The sequence below is a fragment of the Amblyomma mixtum genome, chromosome 3 (genome assembly GCF_055824585.1).
Source record: "Amblyomma mixtum isolate Tamu chromosome 3, ASM5582458v1, whole genome shotgun sequence".
NCBI lineage: Eukaryota > Metazoa > Arthropoda > Arachnida > Ixodida > Ixodidae > Amblyomma > Amblyomma mixtum.
Window position 1 is genome coordinate 433,393,475 of NC_143014.1, and position 7,283 is coordinate 433,400,757.

Here is a 7,283-nt window from a genome sequence, read left to right on the forward strand (position 1 = left end):
GGTGAGGGAACAAACGCGGGTTAATGACATCCTAGTTGAAATCCAGAGGAAGAAATGGGCTTGGGCAGGGCATGCAATGCGAAGGCAAGATAACCGCTGGTCCTTAAGGGTAACGGAGTGGATTCCAAGAGAAGGCAAACGTAGCAGGGGACGGCAGAAAGCTAGGTGGGCGGATGAGATTAAGAGGTTTGGGGGGTACAGTGGCTGCAACTGGCAAAGGGCTGGGTTAATTGGAGAGAAATGGGAGAGGCCGCTGCCCTGCAGTGGGTGTATTCAGGCTGATGATGATGATGATAGCGTGGTGCTAAACCTCAGCTGACAGAAGTTCCAGATACGCTGTAACAAAATGTCCTGGAAAGGTGCAGTGATCGCTCACCTACCGTCCATCCCGCCCAAGCCTCAGTAATGGGACACCCTTCAGGCGATATCTTATCGTGAAAGTAGTTCGGACGGCGCGAAAACAACAAAGACAAAGGAGACACGAACACAACAGGACGGGCGCCAACTTGCAACTGAAGTTTATTGCACCAGACCCCTACATTTTATGCATCACCCCAGCCATATCTCGCAAGCCTATCACACATCAAAACGAAATTGTCATCAAAAGTCCTAACACCGGAAGTAGGCGCAACTATTACAGACAGATATGCATTCTGCACTATACACATGATAACATTTTCCTTATTTTATAAGTCTCAAGATTAGAAGAGCGCGCAACCCACATGAAAGCAATTCATTCTGAAAAAGAAATACAAACGCTTGAACAAGGCAACCAGAGCGCAAACTCAACAATTTAACACAAATTGTGATAATGAAAGAATGACCAACAACAAACGTGGAAAATTTTTGGTGGACATGAAAACGTAAACCTTCGGGGAAACCTCCCAGCGTCAATGAACTATTTCTAGCGTCAAAATCATTGAGAAAACCTCCCAGCGTCAAAGATAAAACGTAAAATCTAAAGACAGCCTTCGAGAAAAGCCACCTCAGCGTCACTAATTGAAATTGAAGGCCTACTCACGCATGCGCTTCCCGCTTTCTTAATAAAAAATGCCTCCACTACTTCCCGCTCAAATCTGTCTTTACCGCTCTTCAAAAAAACTGTTTTGCTCAAATCCGGACTACACCCTTTGCAAGTCTTGCAGTGGTCAGCAAGGAAACTTCCATGTTGTTGGCGCACATTCCGCATGTGTTCGCTGGCCCGTTCATTGTGTTCATGTGTTCATGTGTTCGCTGGCCCGTTCAGAGTCACTTTGACGCTGGGAGGTTTTCTCAATGATTTTGACGCTAGAAATAGTTCATTGACGCTGGGAGGTTTCCCCGAAGGTTTACGTTTTCATGTCCACCAAAAATTTTCCGCGTTTGTTGTTGGTAATTCTTTCATTATCACAATTAGTGTTAAATTGTTGAGTTTGCGCTCTGGTTGCCTTGTTCAAGCGTTTGTATTTCTTTTTCAGAATGAATTGCTTTCATATGGGTTGCGCGCTCTTCTAATCTTGAGACTTATAAAATAAGGAAAATGTTATCATGTGTATAGTGCAGAATGCATATCTGTCTGTAATAGTTGCGCCTACTTCCGGTGTTAGGACTTTTGATGACAATTTCGTTTTGATGTGTGATAGGCTTGCGAGATATGGCTGGGGTGATGCATAAAATGTAGGGGTCTGGTGAAATAAACTTCAGTTGCAAGTTGGCGCCCGTCCTGTTGTGTTCGTGTCTCCTTTGTCTTTGTTGTTTTCGCGCCGTCCGAACTACTTTCAAGATATGAACCAACTAGCCCAAATCAAAGTACTTCTTGATATCTTATCGCCCTATTCCACGCGATATGCACCGGGTAAGGAACAAAGAGCAAGTTTCTTACTTCGACCATCCTTCCACCGGACCAAATTAGAGTCACTAGAAGTTATTCCAGAGTACCGCTGTCCTCCTCTCCTCGTCACCAGGTTAGGAAGCAATATTGCTGCTGCTGCTTCCGAGCGTTGTCAGCGCAGGAATAGCCAGTTTGGTGCGCAGTGTATCTGTATGCGCAGTGTCGTTACTATAAGCGGTAACTTAAACCCCATCGTGGCATACCGAACGCTAAGAAGAAATGGCGGAAAATGGCTGGGGTTCAACGTGGCTTGAACCTAGTTATACGTGCAAAAGCTCTCTTAAGCATGGTCTCCATTGTATGCAATCAAATGTCAAGGTAAATGATCAAGGTCAAGGGTGAAGGTCAAGTTCAGATACTCAATGGTCGTATTCATATCATCACGTGATCATGCTACCACGCAGTTAAATTCGGTTTGACCTTGCGAAGCTTTGAAGGTCATTGTCGATGTGGTGCCCACTGTCTCAAATGAAATGCAAAGGTAAAGGTCAGGTACCCAATGGTTATCGTCATATTATCACGTGGTCATACTATCATAGCTTGGGCCGTACCATCCCGCAGTTAATTTCAGTTTGACCTTGCGAGGCTTTGAAGGTCATTGTCGATGTGGTGCCCAGTGCCTCAAATGAAATGTAAAGGTTAAGGTCAGGTACCCAGTGGTTTTTCTACGATTCCTCCATCTGTAGTGCTAGATGGGAAATAAACTTTGATTTGATTTAGTCATATGATCACGTGGTCATACTACCATAGCTTGGGCCATACCATCACACAGTTAAAGGTGCACTGAAGAGGAATCTGAACTTGTCTTTTTGCCGCGGGAACTCGATCTACACGTTCCGAGCATTCTTAGAAACTGCGATTTACTGCCCTGTGTGGCCGATTTCCCCAATTAAATCGAATTAACGTCCGGCTCCCGCCTTTTTTTTTGAATTCTGCCTCGTACGGTGGGCGGAGTCGACCAACGCGTGGAGCGCCTTTCACCCAGTCCCGTGGCAGCTTGCCGCTCTGCCATCGGCGGAGTAATACGTAGTAGTCCGTAGTAGCAAATATTCCGCGCGTATTTTTATTTCTTCGGGCTTATTTTGCGGCTACATTATCTGCGAATGAAACTATTTATTCATGGAAACCTAAAAAACAAAATAAAGCGAAAGCAAAGCCTCCAAGGGGACTGGGTGAAAGGCGTTCCACGCGTTGGTCGACTCCGCCCACCGTACGAGGCAGAATTCAAAAAAAAAAGGCGGGAGCCGGACGTTAATTCGTTTTAATTGGGGAAATCGGCCACACAGGGCAACAAGTCACCGTTTCTAAGAATGCTGGGAACGTGTGGATCGAGTTCCCGCGGCAAAAAGACATGTTCAGAATCCTCTTCAGTGCACCTTTAATTTCGGTTTGACCTTGTGAGGCACTGAAGGTCATTGTCGATGTGGTGCCCACTGTCTCAAATGAAATGTAAAGGTAAAGGTCAGGTGCCCAATGGTTATAGTCATATGATCACGTGGTCATACTACCATAGCTTGGGCCATACTATCACGCAGTTAATTTCAATTTGACCTTGCGAGACTTTGAAGGTCATTGTCTCATCCACATCCAAATCGGAAGTAGTATCCCGAGGAGAAGAGCTCTCGTTCTAACAGTATTTGAACCTCGTTCAAGCAGTACCCTGCGCGTCTAGACCAGTGTCACTGGAAGGGTGCCGCTCTGAGTAAATTCCTTACGAAAGGTGGTGCTCGCTGTTGTGGCAGCACTGGCCTGCGCAGCGATATCGCTTCCATAGTCTGTGGCGGGTAGAAAACGAATTGGGTACTGTGAAAATTTTCCAACCGACTACGAAAAAGTACTTCTCACTGAGCGAACGGAGTACTCTCAAGCTACAAAGAATTCACCGCAGTTCTGCGATAAGGCAGCTGTGCGTTCTACACCGTGCTGGTTCGGTCGAGAAAATGAAACAGCTGCCCGACGTTGCATAAACACGAACAAAAAGGCGGCTTCGCTTCATAGCAAGAACGAAATACCGGCAGCATTCCACTGTGTACTAGGCGAGGATACCACGATGGGTGCAGGAAAAAGGCACAGTTAAGCTTCATGTTCATTATTTTTTGTGCTCGCGCGACGGTTTTGCAACGAACGCCAACGGCAATGCCAGATACATGGAAGTGCGCATACCCTTTAGGAACTTTCACATTCTGCCTAAATATCAGAGCGCAGCTCTTAGGTCGAAAACGATAAAATGGGTGCTGTCAGCAGAACTGAAACACCGGTGACCAGGCCGCGTTCAGTGCGGAAAACAGCCGGCGCACAGTTCCCGGTAGCTACACGCAGGCCGAAACAAAGCTCTCCGGTAAGCGCGGGCGGCGGGGGTACCAAGGTATGATACAGACTATACGTTTGCGACGAAGCAGCTGCAAAGCATTTTGCGCCTGAATGTCGCCATGAATAGAGACGCAAGGTCGTCCGGCTATCGCTGTGTTGTTCTCGGCTGCAATTATAGTATCGGAAGCGCAAAAAAAAAAATGGCTGGGGTTAAACGTGGCTTGAACCTAGTTACACGAGCGAAAGCTTTGTTAAACATGGTCTTCACTGTCTCAAATCAGATGTCAAGGTCAGGAGACAAGGTCAGGTACCCAATGGTCATAGCCATATGATCGCGTGGTCATACCGTTACGAAGTGGCAAGCCTAGGAAAAGGACGACATGATCACCGATGATAATATGATCTAATGGCCGCTGGCCTAGCGCGAGAGCTCCGTCCCGCGCCTCTGCAGCTTCGTCGTCTTCGTCACATTACCCGGGGCCACCGAGCGATCGTTCCGATCGTAAATAGAAGGAGACATCGACGAAGGGACGCGCGATACGGTGATGGACCTCAAGGGCAGAACAGAAATGTCTCCGCAACAATACCACTATAGCTTAGGCCATACCACCACGAATTTCGGTTTGACCTTGTGAGACATTGAAGGGCATAGTCGATGGGGTGCCCGCTGTCTCAAATCAAATGTCAAGGTCGAAGGTCAAGGACAGGTACCCAGTGGTCAGTCGTACGATCATGCGGTCACACTACCATAGCTTGGGCCATAACACTGAGCAGTTAAGTTCGGTTTGACCTTGTGAGGCATTGAATGTCATTGTCTAATCCACATCGAAATCGGAAGTTGTACCCCGAGGAATAGAGCTCTCGCTCTAAAATTACCTTGAAGTTCATGCGAACTGCATCAACAGATGCGGCATGTGTATAGGTGCGAGCTGGTTCAGTTACAACGCTTTTCATCCGGCGAAGACAAACGGCGTCATTGGATTGCAAGACCAAACCTAAAAGGTTCAGTCCCGTGTATGCCATGTCACGTGCTCTGAAAACGTTGTTGATGGGGTACGGACAGCCAAACATTTAAAACCGATGCATAAGTAGGGATGTAAATGGCAGATACCGGCAGCAAAGGCTTACTGGGTGACGGTTTGCGGGAAAACATTTCGACGCAGTCGCCTGATCAAATATTGTGAAGGCATGGCAGGATATATGGCCTCCATCCGCTCGTAAGGGTATACTTGCTTCATTGGCTGTCAACTTTATATATAGCGAGGCAGTGCCACAATGTTTTTTTTTTCGAGAAGACGCGCTCGCTAAAATTATGTAGCCCATAGCACTTGTGAAAGTAGCGATATGAGTAGCAGCCATTCCCAGAAATACGCGTATTTATCTACATCAAATGCACGAGAAAATGATGGTACATAAAAGCAACTGTCGCTCAGGTCATAAATGGCACGACAAATATCGTGAGAATTTTAGACATTCGAACCTTGAACTCCGCCGAGTGTATGCCTAATCGGCGTATTCACCAAATTTATTGAGTCTATCATTACGCTTAAAACAGTCGTAAAGACAGACTAGCTTCGTTAGCTTCCAAATGTCCGAGCTGTTATTGTATACAGCCTATCTGTAAACTCGGGCAGCTACCGCGAAAATTAGATTAACAGCTGCTCTGCATCGTTCGATTAACCGCCTCGGGGCCAGCGATACGCCACCCTCTCTTTTCACCATGTATGCAGGTTACTGAGAACTCCTGGCCAGATTCACGCCCGATAACGGAGTTCAAGATTCTTGGACTATGGCCGCGGCCTACACGACAGACTGTGACTTTGCCGAAGCCTTTTCGCCTTCTGCTTTTTCTCATCTCTCTTTTCCTCCCTCACCTTTATATCCCCTAATCCTTTTCTCCCAGTGCAGGGTATACCAAACTGGTTTCATCTAAACCGGTTAACCTCCCTGCCTTTCCTCGTCCTCCTCCTGGTCAGATTTTTGCTTCCTTATGATGTCAGTCGTACGGATGACGTTGGAATCACATCCGGCCACATCATAGCCGGCGTTCAGCTCAATCTTGTCATAACCACAGGAGGCGTCACGAAAGGCTATAAAGCTAAGATGGCGGCATGGACCCTTCCAGTAAGCGCGCGCATATGCAGTGCGCTTTGCGAAATCGGTCCATCAGGAACAAGAGGCGGCACTGCACGCTATAAAATGTTAATAACGCCCATTTACAAAGCGGCACAACGTTTCTGTGCCGGAAATCCTGTCCCCCCCCCCCCCCCCCCTTTCCAACGTCGGTTCCGAGGCCACGAATGACGCGTTGTGCACTCAGATTCGTGTTCGCGCTAGTTACACGGAGTCGAAACGCGACTGCGGCTTTCTGTTGCGCCACACAGCGGATACGCTGGATTTTACTGATTTAGTTGGATATACAGCTGGCCAATGTCACGGCCCAATTAGGAGGCGTTTCATGCAAGCATGCATAAAATGAAAAAGAACACAACGCGAGAAGTGAACAGACAGGAAACACACTGTTCAGAAAAGAAAATTGAACAATATGACCGCACTGACATCGCACAGTGCACGGGACTCTAGAATTTCGCTTCCATCGAAATTCAGCCGCCGCGGCCGGGATCGAACCCATGTCTTTCCGCTCACTGAGGCATTAAAAGGCAACAACATTCATCTCTCACATGGTAGGAATGAAATTGAGTGACAAAATTACTCTTCTTGCAATGTAACAGGATGAACTATAGCGTGGGTTCTTGTTTGCACAGTTTGGCTGTTTCGTGGAATCTACCTGACACTGAAGAAATGGCGTCTTATTTTTTTAAGGGAGTGAACATCAAGCTAAACGAAACCAAACCAAGGAGCGGACAAGCATCTCGAAGACGGAGGACTGCAATATAACTGCTGTTACGTCTTTTGTTGTCATTCCAGTTCTTGAAGCTGGGTGGGCTTAAGCGCTGCCGAGAATTAAGACTAAGCATCAGTGGTTATATAGCAATTTTTATGCATCACATCACCTAATCACTTCATACATGCCCCAGACATCGTTCCACTGATGCAACCGAGATTGAAACAGCCTCAAGAGTAAATGAAATTTTCAATTATT